The sequence below is a fragment of the Acipenser ruthenus genome, unplaced genomic scaffold (assembly GCF_902713425.1).
Source record: "Acipenser ruthenus unplaced genomic scaffold, fAciRut3.2 maternal haplotype, whole genome shotgun sequence".
Taxonomy (NCBI): Eukaryota; Metazoa; Chordata; class Actinopteri; order Acipenseriformes; family Acipenseridae; genus Acipenser; species Acipenser ruthenus.
Window position 1 is genome coordinate 1 of NW_026708463.1, and position 12,093 is coordinate 12,093.

General features: G+C 44.0%; 40 non-coding genes and 14 pseudogenes across 40 annotated transcripts; all 54 read left to right on the forward strand.

The window, feature by feature from the left end:
• Window positions 1-148: 148 nt before the first annotated feature.
• LOC131733403 (5S ribosomal RNA) lies at window positions 149-269 on the forward strand (annotated as a pseudogene).
• Window positions 270-383: 114 nt separating this feature from the next.
• On the forward strand, window positions 384-503 carry LOC131733383 (5S ribosomal RNA; annotated as a pseudogene).
• A 101-nt stretch (window positions 504-604) lies between these two features.
• On the forward strand, window positions 605-723 carry LOC131733379 (5S ribosomal RNA; annotated as a pseudogene).
• Window positions 724-824: 101 nt separating this feature from the next.
• Window positions 825-943, forward strand: LOC131733334 (5S ribosomal RNA). The gene has a single exon (XR_009326237.1). It is a non-coding gene; the product is annotated as a 5S ribosomal RNA (ribosomal RNA).
• A 99-nt stretch (window positions 944-1,042) lies between these two features.
• On the forward strand, window positions 1,043-1,161 carry LOC131733362 (5S ribosomal RNA). The gene has a single exon (XR_009326265.1). It is a non-coding gene; the product is annotated as a 5S ribosomal RNA (ribosomal RNA).
• A 100-nt stretch (window positions 1,162-1,261) lies between these two features.
• On the forward strand, window positions 1,262-1,380 carry LOC131733436 (5S ribosomal RNA). The gene has a single exon (XR_009326300.1). It is a non-coding gene; the product is annotated as a 5S ribosomal RNA (ribosomal RNA).
• Window positions 1,381-1,480: 100 nt separating this feature from the next.
• LOC131733410 (5S ribosomal RNA) lies at window positions 1,481-1,589 on the forward strand (annotated as a pseudogene).
• A 111-nt stretch (window positions 1,590-1,700) lies between these two features.
• Window positions 1,701-1,819, forward strand: LOC131733207 (5S ribosomal RNA). Its single transcript, XR_009326112.1, has one exon. It is a non-coding gene; the product is annotated as a 5S ribosomal RNA (ribosomal RNA).
• Window positions 1,820-1,933: 114 nt separating this feature from the next.
• Window positions 1,934-2,052, forward strand: LOC131733218 (5S ribosomal RNA). Its single transcript, XR_009326123.1, has one exon. It is a non-coding gene; the product is annotated as a 5S ribosomal RNA (ribosomal RNA).
• A 100-nt stretch (window positions 2,053-2,152) lies between these two features.
• LOC131733329 (5S ribosomal RNA) lies at window positions 2,153-2,271 on the forward strand. The gene has a single exon (XR_009326232.1). It is a non-coding gene; the product is annotated as a 5S ribosomal RNA (ribosomal RNA).
• A 114-nt stretch (window positions 2,272-2,385) lies between these two features.
• On the forward strand, window positions 2,386-2,504 carry LOC131733314 (5S ribosomal RNA). Its single transcript, XR_009326217.1, has one exon. It is a non-coding gene; the product is annotated as a 5S ribosomal RNA (ribosomal RNA).
• A 100-nt stretch (window positions 2,505-2,604) lies between these two features.
• LOC131733366 (5S ribosomal RNA) lies at window positions 2,605-2,723 on the forward strand. Its single transcript, XR_009326269.1, has one exon. It is a non-coding gene; the product is annotated as a 5S ribosomal RNA (ribosomal RNA).
• A 100-nt stretch (window positions 2,724-2,823) lies between these two features.
• Window positions 2,824-2,942, forward strand: LOC131733229 (5S ribosomal RNA). Its single transcript, XR_009326134.1, has one exon. It is a non-coding gene; the product is annotated as a 5S ribosomal RNA (ribosomal RNA).
• Window positions 2,943-3,042: 100 nt separating this feature from the next.
• Window positions 3,043-3,161, forward strand: LOC131733240 (5S ribosomal RNA). The gene has a single exon (XR_009326145.1). It is a non-coding gene; the product is annotated as a 5S ribosomal RNA (ribosomal RNA).
• Window positions 3,162-3,261: 100 nt separating this feature from the next.
• LOC131733391 (5S ribosomal RNA) lies at window positions 3,262-3,370 on the forward strand (annotated as a pseudogene).
• A 111-nt stretch (window positions 3,371-3,481) lies between these two features.
• Window positions 3,482-3,600, forward strand: LOC131733324 (5S ribosomal RNA). The gene has a single exon (XR_009326227.1). It is a non-coding gene; the product is annotated as a 5S ribosomal RNA (ribosomal RNA).
• A 100-nt stretch (window positions 3,601-3,700) lies between these two features.
• Window positions 3,701-3,819, forward strand: LOC131733251 (5S ribosomal RNA). Its single transcript, XR_009326156.1, has one exon. It is a non-coding gene; the product is annotated as a 5S ribosomal RNA (ribosomal RNA).
• A 100-nt stretch (window positions 3,820-3,919) lies between these two features.
• Window positions 3,920-4,028, forward strand: LOC131733388 (5S ribosomal RNA; annotated as a pseudogene).
• A 100-nt stretch (window positions 4,029-4,128) lies between these two features.
• On the forward strand, window positions 4,129-4,247 carry LOC131733374 (5S ribosomal RNA; annotated as a pseudogene).
• Window positions 4,248-4,347: 100 nt separating this feature from the next.
• LOC131733352 (5S ribosomal RNA) lies at window positions 4,348-4,466 on the forward strand. The gene has a single exon (XR_009326255.1). It is a non-coding gene; the product is annotated as a 5S ribosomal RNA (ribosomal RNA).
• A 114-nt stretch (window positions 4,467-4,580) lies between these two features.
• LOC131733262 (5S ribosomal RNA) lies at window positions 4,581-4,699 on the forward strand. The gene has a single exon (XR_009326167.1). It is a non-coding gene; the product is annotated as a 5S ribosomal RNA (ribosomal RNA).
• Window positions 4,700-4,799: 100 nt separating this feature from the next.
• On the forward strand, window positions 4,800-4,918 carry LOC131733355 (5S ribosomal RNA). The gene has a single exon (XR_009326258.1). It is a non-coding gene; the product is annotated as a 5S ribosomal RNA (ribosomal RNA).
• A 100-nt stretch (window positions 4,919-5,018) lies between these two features.
• Window positions 5,019-5,137, forward strand: LOC131733336 (5S ribosomal RNA). Its single transcript, XR_009326239.1, has one exon. It is a non-coding gene; the product is annotated as a 5S ribosomal RNA (ribosomal RNA).
• A 114-nt stretch (window positions 5,138-5,251) lies between these two features.
• Window positions 5,252-5,360, forward strand: LOC131733392 (5S ribosomal RNA; annotated as a pseudogene).
• A 100-nt stretch (window positions 5,361-5,460) lies between these two features.
• LOC131733273 (5S ribosomal RNA) lies at window positions 5,461-5,579 on the forward strand. Its single transcript, XR_009326178.1, has one exon. It is a non-coding gene; the product is annotated as a 5S ribosomal RNA (ribosomal RNA).
• A 100-nt stretch (window positions 5,580-5,679) lies between these two features.
• LOC131733285 (5S ribosomal RNA) lies at window positions 5,680-5,798 on the forward strand. Its single transcript, XR_009326189.1, has one exon. It is a non-coding gene; the product is annotated as a 5S ribosomal RNA (ribosomal RNA).
• A 114-nt stretch (window positions 5,799-5,912) lies between these two features.
• LOC131733296 (5S ribosomal RNA) lies at window positions 5,913-6,031 on the forward strand. The gene has a single exon (XR_009326200.1). It is a non-coding gene; the product is annotated as a 5S ribosomal RNA (ribosomal RNA).
• Window positions 6,032-6,131: 100 nt separating this feature from the next.
• On the forward strand, window positions 6,132-6,240 carry LOC131733393 (5S ribosomal RNA; annotated as a pseudogene).
• A 100-nt stretch (window positions 6,241-6,340) lies between these two features.
• On the forward strand, window positions 6,341-6,449 carry LOC131733404 (5S ribosomal RNA; annotated as a pseudogene).
• Window positions 6,450-6,563: 114 nt separating this feature from the next.
• Window positions 6,564-6,682, forward strand: LOC131733307 (5S ribosomal RNA). The gene has a single exon (XR_009326211.1). It is a non-coding gene; the product is annotated as a 5S ribosomal RNA (ribosomal RNA).
• A 100-nt stretch (window positions 6,683-6,782) lies between these two features.
• On the forward strand, window positions 6,783-6,901 carry LOC131733306 (5S ribosomal RNA). The gene has a single exon (XR_009326210.1). It is a non-coding gene; the product is annotated as a 5S ribosomal RNA (ribosomal RNA).
• Window positions 6,902-7,001: 100 nt separating this feature from the next.
• LOC131733325 (5S ribosomal RNA) lies at window positions 7,002-7,120 on the forward strand. The gene has a single exon (XR_009326228.1). It is a non-coding gene; the product is annotated as a 5S ribosomal RNA (ribosomal RNA).
• Window positions 7,121-7,220: 100 nt separating this feature from the next.
• On the forward strand, window positions 7,221-7,339 carry LOC131733320 (5S ribosomal RNA). The gene has a single exon (XR_009326223.1). It is a non-coding gene; the product is annotated as a 5S ribosomal RNA (ribosomal RNA).
• Window positions 7,340-7,453: 114 nt separating this feature from the next.
• LOC131733345 (5S ribosomal RNA) lies at window positions 7,454-7,572 on the forward strand. The gene has a single exon (XR_009326248.1). It is a non-coding gene; the product is annotated as a 5S ribosomal RNA (ribosomal RNA).
• Window positions 7,573-7,686: 114 nt separating this feature from the next.
• Window positions 7,687-7,805, forward strand: LOC131733331 (5S ribosomal RNA). The gene has a single exon (XR_009326234.1). It is a non-coding gene; the product is annotated as a 5S ribosomal RNA (ribosomal RNA).
• A 100-nt stretch (window positions 7,806-7,905) lies between these two features.
• Window positions 7,906-8,024, forward strand: LOC131733342 (5S ribosomal RNA). Its single transcript, XR_009326245.1, has one exon. It is a non-coding gene; the product is annotated as a 5S ribosomal RNA (ribosomal RNA).
• Window positions 8,025-8,138: 114 nt separating this feature from the next.
• Window positions 8,139-8,257, forward strand: LOC131733353 (5S ribosomal RNA). Its single transcript, XR_009326256.1, has one exon. It is a non-coding gene; the product is annotated as a 5S ribosomal RNA (ribosomal RNA).
• Window positions 8,258-8,357: 100 nt separating this feature from the next.
• On the forward strand, window positions 8,358-8,476 carry LOC131733308 (5S ribosomal RNA). The gene has a single exon (XR_009326212.1). It is a non-coding gene; the product is annotated as a 5S ribosomal RNA (ribosomal RNA).
• Window positions 8,477-8,590: 114 nt separating this feature from the next.
• Window positions 8,591-8,709, forward strand: LOC131733364 (5S ribosomal RNA). Its single transcript, XR_009326267.1, has one exon. It is a non-coding gene; the product is annotated as a 5S ribosomal RNA (ribosomal RNA).
• Window positions 8,710-8,809: 100 nt separating this feature from the next.
• LOC131733337 (5S ribosomal RNA) lies at window positions 8,810-8,928 on the forward strand. The gene has a single exon (XR_009326240.1). It is a non-coding gene; the product is annotated as a 5S ribosomal RNA (ribosomal RNA).
• A 114-nt stretch (window positions 8,929-9,042) lies between these two features.
• LOC131733394 (5S ribosomal RNA) lies at window positions 9,043-9,151 on the forward strand (annotated as a pseudogene).
• A 100-nt stretch (window positions 9,152-9,251) lies between these two features.
• LOC131733309 (5S ribosomal RNA) lies at window positions 9,252-9,370 on the forward strand. The gene has a single exon (XR_009326213.1). It is a non-coding gene; the product is annotated as a 5S ribosomal RNA (ribosomal RNA).
• A 114-nt stretch (window positions 9,371-9,484) lies between these two features.
• On the forward strand, window positions 9,485-9,603 carry LOC131733356 (5S ribosomal RNA). Its single transcript, XR_009326259.1, has one exon. It is a non-coding gene; the product is annotated as a 5S ribosomal RNA (ribosomal RNA).
• A 100-nt stretch (window positions 9,604-9,703) lies between these two features.
• On the forward strand, window positions 9,704-9,822 carry LOC131733338 (5S ribosomal RNA). Its single transcript, XR_009326241.1, has one exon. It is a non-coding gene; the product is annotated as a 5S ribosomal RNA (ribosomal RNA).
• Window positions 9,823-9,922: 100 nt separating this feature from the next.
• On the forward strand, window positions 9,923-10,041 carry LOC131733369 (5S ribosomal RNA). Its single transcript, XR_009326272.1, has one exon. It is a non-coding gene; the product is annotated as a 5S ribosomal RNA (ribosomal RNA).
• A 100-nt stretch (window positions 10,042-10,141) lies between these two features.
• Window positions 10,142-10,260, forward strand: LOC131733375 (5S ribosomal RNA). The gene has a single exon (XR_009326273.1). It is a non-coding gene; the product is annotated as a 5S ribosomal RNA (ribosomal RNA).
• A 100-nt stretch (window positions 10,261-10,360) lies between these two features.
• On the forward strand, window positions 10,361-10,469 carry LOC131733405 (5S ribosomal RNA; annotated as a pseudogene).
• Window positions 10,470-10,583: 114 nt separating this feature from the next.
• Window positions 10,584-10,702, forward strand: LOC131733386 (5S ribosomal RNA). Its single transcript, XR_009326274.1, has one exon. It is a non-coding gene; the product is annotated as a 5S ribosomal RNA (ribosomal RNA).
• Window positions 10,703-10,802: 100 nt separating this feature from the next.
• On the forward strand, window positions 10,803-10,921 carry LOC131733310 (5S ribosomal RNA). Its single transcript, XR_009326214.1, has one exon. It is a non-coding gene; the product is annotated as a 5S ribosomal RNA (ribosomal RNA).
• A 100-nt stretch (window positions 10,922-11,021) lies between these two features.
• On the forward strand, window positions 11,022-11,140 carry LOC131733397 (5S ribosomal RNA). The gene has a single exon (XR_009326275.1). It is a non-coding gene; the product is annotated as a 5S ribosomal RNA (ribosomal RNA).
• Window positions 11,141-11,254: 114 nt separating this feature from the next.
• Window positions 11,255-11,373, forward strand: LOC131733408 (5S ribosomal RNA). Its single transcript, XR_009326276.1, has one exon. It is a non-coding gene; the product is annotated as a 5S ribosomal RNA (ribosomal RNA).
• A 100-nt stretch (window positions 11,374-11,473) lies between these two features.
• LOC131733413 (5S ribosomal RNA) lies at window positions 11,474-11,592 on the forward strand. Its single transcript, XR_009326277.1, has one exon. It is a non-coding gene; the product is annotated as a 5S ribosomal RNA (ribosomal RNA).
• Window positions 11,593-11,692: 100 nt separating this feature from the next.
• Window positions 11,693-11,801, forward strand: LOC131733395 (5S ribosomal RNA; annotated as a pseudogene).
• Window positions 11,802-11,915: 114 nt separating this feature from the next.
• LOC131733384 (5S ribosomal RNA) lies at window positions 11,916-12,034 on the forward strand (annotated as a pseudogene).
• The last annotated feature ends 59 nt before the right edge of the window (window positions 12,035-12,093 follow it).

Here is a 12,093-nt window from a genome sequence, read left to right on the forward strand (position 1 = left end):
GTTAGTACTGGATGGGAGACCACCTGGGAATATCAAGTGCTGCAGGCATTACATTTTACAATTGAAATGTGTGGAGGACAAAAGGAAATTTTGGAGGATTCACCCCCAGCTCACTAAACATAAAAGTCATGAAAGCAGAAATACAACCGCCTGCGGCCACACCACCTTGAATAAGCCTGATCTCGGTCTGATCTCAGAAGCTAAGCAAGTGTGTGGCTTGGTTAGTACTTGGATGGGAGACCACCTGGGAATATCAAGTGCTGCAGGCATTACATTTTTGTAATTACTTTCTTACAATTGAAATGTGTGGGAGGACAAAAGGAAATTTTGGAGGAATCACCCCAGCTCACTAACATAAAAGTCTTGAAAGCAGAAATGCAATCGCCTGCTGCCACACCACCTTGAATAAGCCTGATCTCGTCTGATCTCAGAAGCTAAGCAATGTTGGGGCTTGGTTAGTACTTGGATGGGAGACCACTAGGGAATATCAAGTGCTGCAGGCATTACATTTTACAATTGAAATGTGTGGAGGACACAAAGGAAATTTTGGAGGAATCACCCCCAGCTCACTAAACATCAAAAGTCATGAAGCAGAAATGCAATCGCCTGCGGCCACACCACCTAGAATAAGCCTGATCTCGTCTGATCTCAGAAGCTAAGCAATGTTGGGCTTTGTTAGTACTTGGATGGGAGACCACCTGGGAATATCAAGTGCTGCAGGCATTACATTTTACACACTTGAAATGTGTGGAGGCCAAAAGGAATTTTGGAGGAATCACCCCCAGCTCACTAAACATAAAAGTCATGAAAGCAGAAATGCAATCGCCTGCTGCCACACCACCTTGAATAAGCCTGATCTCGTCTGATCTCAGAAGCTAAGCAATGTTGGGCTTGGTTAGTACTTGGATGGGAGACCACCTGGGAATATCAAGTGCTGCAGGCATTACATTTTACAATTGAAATGTGTGGAGGACAAAAGGAAATTTTGGAGGAATCACCCCAGCTCACTAAACATAAAAGTCATGAAAGCAGAAATGCAATCGCCTGCGGCCACACCACCTTGAATAAGCCTGATCTCGTCTGATCTCAGAAGCTAAGCAATGTTGGGCTTTGTTAGTACTTGGATGGGAGACCACCTGGGAATATCAAGTGCTGCAGGCATTACATTTTACAATTGAAATGTGTGGAGGCCAAAAGGAAATTTTGGAGGAATCACCCCCAGCTCCCTAAACATAAAAGTCATGAAAGCAGAAATGCAATCGCCTGCGGCCACACCACCTTGAATAAGCCTGATCTCGTCTGATCTCAGAAGCTAAGCAATGTTGGGCTTGGTTAGTACTTGGATGGGAGACCACCTGGGAATATCAAGTGCTGCAGGCATTACATTTTACAATTGAAATGTGTGGAGGACAAAAGGAAATTTTGGAGGAATCACCCCCAGCTCACTAAACATAAAAGTCATGAAAGCAGAAATGCAATCGCCTGCGGCCACACCACCTTGAATAAGCCTGATCTCAGAAGCTAAGCAATGTTGGGCTTGGTTAGTACTTGGATGGGAGACCACCTGGGAATATCAATTGCTGCAGGCATTACATTTTTGTAATTACATTTTACAATTGAAATGTGTGGACAAAAGGAAATTTTGGAGGAATCACCCCCAGCTCACTAAACATAAAAGTCATGAAAGCAGAAATGCAGTCGCCTGCGGCCACACCACCTTGAATAAGCCTGATCTCGTCTGATCTCAGAAGCTAAGCAATGTTGGGCTTGGTTAGTACTTGGATGGGAGACCACCTGGGAATATCAAGTGCTGCAGGCATTACATTTTTGTAATTACATTTTACAATTGAAATGTGTGGAGGACAAAAGGAAATTTTGGAGGAATCACCCCCAGCTCACTAAACATAAAAGTCATGAAAGCAGAAATACAATCGCCTGCGGCCACACCACCTTGAATAAGCCTGATCTCGTCTGATCTCAGAAGCTAAGCAATGTTGGGCTTGGTTAGTACTTGGATGGGAGACCACCTGGGAATATCAAGTGCTGCAGGCATTACATTTTACAATTGAAATGTGTGGAGGACAAAAGGAAATTTTGGAGGATTCACCCCCAGCTCACTAAACATAAAAGTCATGAAAGCAGAAATACAATCGCCTGCGGCCACCCCACCTTGAATAAGCCTGATCTCGTCTGATCTCAGAAGCTAAGCAATGTTGGGCTTGGTTAGTACTTGGATGGGAGACCACCTGGGAATATCAAGTGCTGCAGGCATTACATTTTTGTAATTACATTTTACAATTGAAATGTGTGGAGGACAAAAGGAAATTTTGGAGGAATCACCCCCAGCTCACTAAACATAAAAGTCATGAAAGCAGAAATGCAATCGCCTGCGGCCACACCACCTTGAATAAGCCTGATCTCGTCTGATCTCAGAAGCTAAGCAATGTTGGGCTTGATTAGTACTTGGATGGGAGACCACCTGGGAATATCAAGTGCTGCAGGCATTACATTTTACAATTGAAATGTGTGGAGGCCAAAAGGAAATTTTGGAGGAATCACCCCCAGCTCACTAAACATAAAAGTCATGAAAGCAGAAATGCAATTGCCTGCTGCCACACCACCTTGAATAAGCCTGATCTCGTCTGATCTCAGAAGCTAAGCAATGTTGGGCTTGGTTAGTACTTGGATGGGAGACCACCTGGGAATATCAAGTGCTGCATGCATTACATTTTACAATTGAAATGTGTGGAGGACAAAAGGAAATTTTGGAGGAATCACCCCCAGCTCACTAAACATAAAAGTCATGAAAGCAGAAATGCAATCGCCTGCGGCCACACCACCTTGAATAAGCCTGATCTCGTCTGATCTCAGAAGCTAAGCAATGTTGGGCTTGGTTAGTACTTGGATGGGAGACCACCTGGGAATATCAAGTGCTGCAGGCATTACATTTTACAATTGAAATGTGTGGAGGCCAAAAGGAAATTTTGGAGGAATCACCCCCAGCTCCCTAAACATAAAAGTCATGAAAGCAGAAATGCAATTGCCTGCGGCCACACCACCTTGAATAAGCCTGATCTCGTCTGATCTCAGAAGCTAAGCAATGTTGGGCTTGGTTAGTACTTGGATGGGAGACCACCTGGGAATATCAAGTGCTGCAGGCATTACATTTTACAATTGAAATGTGTGGAGGACAAAAGGAAATTTTGGAGGAATCACCCCCAGCTCACTAAACATAAAAGTCATGAAAGCAGAAATGCAATCGCCTGCGGCCACACCACCTTGAATAAGCCTGATCTCAGAAGCTAAGCAATGTTGGGCTTGGTTAGTACTTGGATGGGAGACCACCTGGGAATATCAAGTGCTGCAGGCATTACATTTTTGTAATTACATTTTACAATTGAAATGTGTGGACAAAAGGAAATTTTGGAGGAATCACCCCCAGCTCACTAAACATAAAAGTCATGAAAGCAGAAATGCAATCGCCTGCGGCCACACCACCTTGAATAAGCCTGATCTCGTCTGATCTCAGAAGCTAAGTAATGTTGGGCTTGGTTAGTACTTGGATGGGAGACCACCTGGGAATATCAAGTGCTGCAGGCATTACATTTTACAATTGAAATGTGTGGAGGACAAAAGGAAATTTTGGAGGAATCACCCCCAGCTCCCTAAACATAAAAGTCATGAAAGCAGAAATGCAATCGCCTGCGGCCACACCACCTTGAATAAGCCTGATCTCGTCTGATCTCAGAAGCTAAGCAATGTTGGGCTTGGTTAGTACTTGGATGGGAGACCACCTGGGAATATCAAGTGCTGCAGGCATTACATTTTACAATTGAAATGTGTGGAGGACAAAAGGAAATTTTGGAGGAATCACCCCCAGCTCACTAAACATAAAAGTCATGAAAGCAGAAATGCAATCGCCTGCGGCCATACCACCTTGAATAAGCCTGATCTCAGAAGCTAAGCAATGTTGGGCTTGGTTAGTACTTGGATGGGAGACCACCTGGGAATATCAAGTGCTGCAGGCATTACATTTTACAATTGAAATGTGTGGAGGACAAAAGGAAATTTTGGAGGAATCACCCCCAGCTCACTAAACATAAAAGTCATGAAAGCAGAAATGCAATCGCCTGCGGCCACACCACCTTGAATAAGCCTGATCTTGTCTGATCTCAGAAGCTAAGCAATGTTGGGCTTGGTTAGTACTTGGATGGGAGACCACCTGGGAATATCAAGTTCTGCAGGCATTACATTTTACAATTGAAATGTGTGGAGGACAAAAGGAAATTTTGGAGGAATCACCCCCAGCTCACTAAACATAAAAGTCATGAAAGCAGAAATGCAATCGCCTGCGGCCACACCACCTTGAATAAGCCTGATCTCGTCTGATCTCAGAAGCTAAGCAATGTTGGGCTTGGTTAGTTCTTGGATGGGAGACCACCTGGGAATATCAAGTGCTGCAGGCATTACATTTTTGTAATTACATTTTAGAATTGAAATGTGTGGAGGACAAAAGGAAATTTTGGAGGAATCACCCCCAGCTCACTAAACATAAAAGTCATGAAAGCAGAAATGCAATCGCCTGCGGCCACACCACCTTGAATAAGCCTGATCTCGTCTGATCTCAGAAGCTAAGCAATGTTGGGCTTGGTTAGTACTTGGATGGGAGACCACCTGGGAATATCAAGTGCTGCAGGCATTACATTTTACAATTGAAATGTGTGGAGGACAAAAGGAAATTTTGGAGGAATCACCCCCAGCTCACTAAACATAAAAGTCATGAAAGCAGAAATGCAATCGCCTGCGGCCACACCACCTTGAATAAGCCTGATCTCGTCTGATCTCAGAAGCTAAGCAATGTTGGGCTTGGTTAGTACTTGGATGGGAGACCACCTGGGAATATCAAGTTCTGCAGGCATTACATTTTACAATTGAAATGTGTGGAGGACAAAAGGAAATTTTGGAGGAATCACCCCCAGCTCACTAAACATAAAAGTCATGAAAGCAGAAATGCAATCGCCTGCGGCCACACCACCTTGAATAAGCCTGATCTCGTCTGATTTCAGAAGCTAAGCAATGTTGGGCTTGGTTAGTACTTGGATGGGAGACCACCTGGGAATATCAAGTGCTGCAGGCATTACATTTTTGTCATTACATTTTACAATTGAAATGTGTGGAGGACAAAAGGAAATTTTGGAGGAATCACCCCCAGCTCACTAAACATAAAAGTCATGAAAGCAGAAATGCAATCGCCTGCGGCCACACCACCTTGAATAAGCCTGATCTCAGAAGCTAAGCAATGTTGGGCTTGGTTAGTACTTGGATGGGAGACCACCTGGGAATATCAAGTGCTGCAGGCATTACATTTTACAATTGAAATGTGTGGAGGACAAAAGGAAATTTGGGAGGAATCACCCCCAGCTCACTAAACATAAAAGTCATGAAAGCAGAAATGCAATCGCCTGCGGCCACACCACCTTGAATAAGCCTGATCTCGTCTGATCTCAGAAGCTAAGCAATGTTGGGCTTGGTTAGTACTTGGATGGGAGACCACCTGGGAATATCAAGTGCTGCAGGCATTACATTTTACAATTGAAATGTGTGGAGGACAAAAGGAAATTTTGGAGGAATCACCCCCAGCTCACTAAACATAAAAGTCATGAAAGCAGAACTGCAATCGCCTGCGGCCACACCACCTTGAATAAGCCTGATCTCGTCTGATCTCAGAAGCTAAGCAATGTTGGGCTTGGTTAGTACTTGGATGGGAGACCACCTGGGAATATCAAGTGCTGCAGGCATTACATTTTTGTAATTACATTTTACAATTGAAATGTGTGGAGGACAAAAGGAAATTTTGGAGGAATCACCCCCAGCTCACTAAACATAAAAGTCATGAAAGCAGGAATGCAATCGCCTGCGGCCACACCACCTTGAATAAGCCTGATCTCGTCTGATCTCAGAAGCTAAGCAATGTTGGGCTTGGTTAGTACTTGGATGGGAGACCACCTGGGAATATCAAGTGCTGCAGGCATTACATTTTACAATTGAAATGTGTGGAGGACAAAAGGAAATTTTGGAGGAATCACCCCCAGCTCACTAAACATAAAAGTCATGAAAGCAGAAATGCAATCGCCTGCGGCCACACCACCTTGAATAAGCCTGATCTCAGAAGCTAAGCAATGTTGGGCTTGGTTAGTACTTGGATGGGAGACCACCTGGGAATATCAAGTGCTGCAGGCATTACATTTTACAATTGAAATGTGTGGAGGCCAAAAGGAAATTTTGGAGGAATCACCCCCAGCTCCCTAAACATAAAAGTCATGAAAGCAGAAATGCAATCGCCTGCGGCCACACCACCTTGAATAAGCCTGATCTCAGAAGCTAAGCAATGTTGGGCTTGGTTAGTACTTGGATGGGAGACCACCTGGGAATATCAAGTGTTGCAGGCATTACATTTTTGTAATTACATTTTACAATTGAAATGTGTGGAGGACAAAAGGAAATTTTGGAGGAATCACCCCCAGCTCACTAAACATAAAAGTCATGAAAGCAGAAATGCAATCGCCTGCGGCCACACCACCTTGAATAAGCCTGATCTCGTCTGATCTCAGAAGCTAAGCAATGTTGGGCTTGGTTAGTACTTGGATGGGAGACCACCTGGGAATATCAAGTGCTGCAGGCATTACATTTTACAATTGAAATGTGTGGAGGACAAAAGGAAATTTTGGAGGAATCACCCCCAGCTCACTAAACATAAAAGTCATGAAAGCAGAAATGCAATCGCTTGCGGCCACACCACCTTGAATAAGCCTGATCTCGTCTGATCTCAGAAGCTAAGCAATGTTGGGCTTGGTTAGTACTTGGATGGGAGACCACCTGGGAATATCAAGTGCTGCAGGCATTACATTTTACAATTGAAATGTGTGGAGGACAAAAGGAAATTTTGGAGGAATCACCCCCAGCTCACTAAACATAAAAGTCATGAAAGCAGAAATGCAATCGCCTGCGGCCACACCACCTTGAATAAGCCTGATCTCGTCTGATCTCAGAAGCTAAGTAATGTTGGGCTTGGTTAGTACTTGGATGGGAGACCACCTGGGAATATCAAGTGCTGCAGGCATTACATTTTACAATTGAAATGTGTGGAGGACAAAAGGAAATTTTGGAGGAATCACCCCCAGCTCACTAAACATAAAAGTCATGAAAGCAGAAATGCAATCGCCTGCGGCCACACCACCTTGAATAAGCCTGATCTCGTCTGATCTCAGAAGCTAAGCAATGTTGGGCTTGGTTAGTACTTGGATGGGAGACCACCTGGGAATATCAAGTGCTGCAGGCATTACATTTTTGTAATTACATTTTACAATTGAAATGTGTGGAGGACAAAAGGAAATTTTGGAGGAATCACCCCCAGCTCACTAAACATAAAAGTCATGAAAGCAGAAATGCAATCGCCTGCGGCCACACCACCTTGAATAAGCCTGATCTCGTCTGATCTCCGAAGCTAAGCAATGTTGGGCTTGGTTAGTACTTGGATGGGAGACCACCTGGGAATATCAAGTGCTGCAGGCATTACATTTTTGTAATTACATTTTACAATTGAAATGTGTGGAGGACAAAAGGAAATTTTGGAGGAATCACCCCCAGCTCACTAAACATAAAAGTCATGAAAGCAGAAATGCAATTGCCTGCGGCCACACCACCTTGAATAAGCCTGATCTCGTCTGATCTCAGAAGCTAAGCAATGTTGGGCTTGGTTAGTACTTGGATGGGAGACCACCTGGGAATATCAAGTGCTGCAGGCATTACATTTTACAATTGAAATGTGTGGAGGACAAAAGGAAATTTTGGAGGAATCACCCCCAGCTCACTAAACATAAAAGTCATGAAAGCAGAAATGCAATCGCCTGCGGCCACACCACCTTGAATAAGCCTGATCTCGTCTGATCTCAGAAGCTAAGCAATGTTGGGCTTGGTTAGTACTTGGATGGGAGACCACCTGGGAATATCAAGTGCTGCAGGCATTACATTTTTGTAATTACATTTTACAATTGAAATGTGTGGAGGACAAAAGGAAATTTTGGAGGAATCACCCCCAGCTCACTAAACATAAAAGTCATGAAAGCAGAAATGCAATCGCCTGCGGCCACACCACCTTGAATAAGCCTGATCTCGTCTGATCTCAGAAGCTAAGCAATGTTGGGCTTGGTTAGTACTTGGATGGGAGACCACCTGGGAATATCAAGTGCTGCAGGCATTACATTTTACAATTGAAATGTGTGGAGGACAAAAGGAAATTTTGGAGGAATCACCCCCAGCTCACTAAACATAAAAGTCATGAAAGCAGAAATGCAATCGCTTGCGGCCACACCACCTTGAATAAGCCTGATCTCGTCTGATCTCAGAAGCTAAGCAATGTTGGGCTTGGTTAGTACTTGGATGGGAGACCACCTGGGAATATCAAGTGCTGCAGGCATTACATTTTTGTAATTACATTTTACAATTGAAATGTGTGGAGGACAAAAGGAAATTTTGGAGGAATCACCCCCAGCTCACTAAACATAAAAGTCATGAAAGCAGAAATGCAATCGCCTGCGGCCACACCACCTTGAATAAGCCTGATCTCGTCTGATCTCAGAAGCTAAGCAATGTTGGGCTTGGTTAGTACTTGGATGGGAGACCACCTGGGAATATCAAGTGCTGCAGGCATTACATTTTACAATTGAAATGTGTGGAGGACAAAAGGAAATTTTGGAGGAATCACCCCCAGCTCACTAAACATAAAAGTCATGAAAGCAGAAATGCAATCGCCTGCGGCCACACCACCTTGAATAAGCCTGATCTCGTCTGATTTCAGAAGCTAAGCAATGTTGGGCTTGGTTAGTACTTGGATGGGAGACCACCTGGGAATATCAAGTGCTGCAGGCATTACATTTTTGTCATTACATTTTACAATTGAAATGTGTGGAGGACAAAAGGAAATTTTGGAGGAATCACCCCCAGCTCACTAAACATAAAAGTCATGAAAGCAGAAATGCAATCGCCTGCGGCCACACCACCTTGAATAAGCCTGATCTCAGAAGCTAAGCAATGTTGGGCTTGGTTAGTACTTGGATGGGAGACCACCTGGGAATATCAAGTGCTGCAGGCATTACATTTTACAATTGAAATGTGTGGAGGACAAAAGGAAATTTGGGAGGAATCACCCCCAGCTCACTAAACATAAAAGTCATGAAAGCAGAAATGCAATCGCTTGCGGCCACACCACCTTGAATAAGCCTGATCTCGTCTGATCTCAGAAGCTAAGCAATGTTGGGCTTGGTTAGTACTTGGATGGGAGACCACCTGGGAATATCAAGTGCTGCAGGCATTACATTTTTGTAATTACATTTTACAATTGAAATGTGTGGAGGACAAAAGGAAATTTTGGAGGAATCACCCCCAGCTCACTAAACATAAAAGTCATGAAAGCAGAAATGCAATCGCCTGCGGCCACACCACCTTGAATAAGCCTGATCTCGTCTGATCTCAGAAGCTAAGCAATGTTGGGCTTGGTTAGTACTTGGATGGGAGACCACCTGGGAATATCAAGTTCTGCAGGCATTACATTTTACAATTGAAATGTGTGGAGGACAAAAGGAAATTTTGGAGGAATCACCCCCAGCTCACTAAACATAAAAGTCATGAAAGCAGAAATGCAATCGCCTGCGGCCACACCACCTTGAATAAGCCTGATCTCGTCTGATTTCAGAAGCTAAGCAATGTTGGGCTTGGTTAGTACTTGGATGGGAGACCACCTGGGAATATCAAGTGCTGCAGGCATTACATTTTACAATTGAAATGTGTGGAGGACAAAAGGAAATTTTGGAGGAATCACCCCCAGCTCACTAAACATAAAAGTCATGAAAGCAGAAATGCAATCGCCTGCGGCCACACCACCTTGAATAAGCCTGATCTCGTCTTATCTCAGAAGCTAAGCAATGTTGGGCTTGGTTAGTACTTGGATGGGAGACCACCTGGGAATATCAAGTGCTGCAGGCATTACATTTTACAATTGAAATGTGTGGAGGACAAAAGGAAATTTTGGAGGAATCACCCCCAGCTCACTAAACATAAAAGTCATGAAAGCAGAAATACAATCGCCTGCGGCCACACCACCTTGAATAAGCCTGATCTCGTCTGATCTCAGAAGCTAAGCAATGTTGGGCTTGGTTAGTACTTGGATGGGAGACCACCTGGGAATATCAAGTGCTGCAGGCATTACATTTTACAATTGAAATGTGTGGAGGACAAAAGGAAATTTTGGAGGAATCACCCCCAGCTCACTAAACATAAAAGTCATGAAAGCAGAAATGCACTCGCCTGCGGCCACACCACCTTGAATAAGCCTGATCTCAGAAGCTAAGCAATGTTGGGCTTGGTTAGTACTTGGATGGGAGACCACCTGGGAATATCAAGTGTTGCAGGCATTACATTTTTGTAATTACATTTTACAATTGAAATGTGTGGAGGACAAAAGGAAATTTTGGAGGAATCACCCCCAGCTCACTAAACATAAAAGTCATGAAAGCAGAAATGCAATCGCCTGCGGCCACACCACCTTGAATAAGCCTGATCTCGTCTGATCTCAGAAGCTAAGCAATGTTGGGCTTGGTTAGTACTTGGATGGGAGACCACCTGGGAATATCAAGTGCTGCAGGCATTACATTTTACAATTGAAATGTGTGGAGGACAAAAGGAAATTTTGGAGGAATCACCCCCAGCTCACTAAACATAAAAGTCATGAAAGCAGAAATGCAATCGCTTGCGGCCACACCACCTTGAATAAGCCTGATCTCGTCTGATCTCAGAAGCTAAGCAATGTTGGGCTTGGTTAGTACTTGGATGGGAGACCACCTGGGAATATCAAGTGCTGCAGGCATTACATTTTACAATTGAAATGTGTGGAGGACAAAAGGAAATTTTGGAGGAATCACCCCCAGCTCACTAAACATAAAAGTCATGAAAGCAGAAATGCACTCGCCTGCGGCCACACCACCTTGAATAAGCCTGATCTCGTCTGATCTCAGAAGCTAAGCAATGTTGGGCTTGGTTAGTACTTGGATGGGAGACCACCTGGGAATATCAAGTGCTGCAGGCATTACATTTTTGTAATTACATTTTACAATTGAAATGTGTGGAGGACAAAAGGAAATTTTGGAGGAATCACCCCCAGCTCACTAAACATAAAAGTCATGAAAGCAGAAATGCAATCGCCTGCGGCCACACCACCTTGAATAAGCCTGATCTCGTCTGATCTCAGAAGCTAAGCAATGTTGGGCTTGGTTAGTACTTGGATGGGAGACCACCTGGGAATATCAAGTGCTGCAGGCATTACATTTTACAATTGAAATGTGTGGAGGACAAAAGGAAATTTTGGAGGAATCACCCCCAGCTCACTAAACATAAAAGTCATGAAAGCAGAAATGCAATCGCCTGCGGCCACACCACCTTGAATAAGCCTGATCTCGTCTGATCTCAGAAGCTAAGCAATGTTGGGCTTGGTTAGTACTTGGATGGGAGACCACCTGGGAATATCAAGTGCTGCAGGCATTACATTTTACAATTGAAATGTGTGGAGGCCAAAAGGAAATTTTGGAGGAATCACCCCCAGCTCCCTAAACATAAAAGTCATGAAAGCAGAAATGCAATCGCCTGCGGCCACACCACCTTGAATAAGCCTGATCTCAGAAGCTAAGCAATGTTGGGCTTGGTTAGTACTTGGATGGGAGACCACCTGGGAATATCAAGTGCTGCAGGCATTACATTTTTGTAATTACATTTTACAATTGAAATGTGTGGAGGACAAAAGGAAATTTTGGAGGAATCACCCCCAGCTCACTAAACATAAAAGTCATGAAAGCAGAAATGCAATCGCCTTCGCCCACACCACCTTGAATAAGCCTGATCTCGTCTGATCTCAGAAGCTAAGCAATGTTGGGCTTGGTTAGTACTTGGATGGGAGACCACCTGGGAATATCAAGTGCTGCAGGCATTACATTTTTGTAATTACATTTTACAATTGAAATGTGTGGAGGACAAAAGGAAATTTTG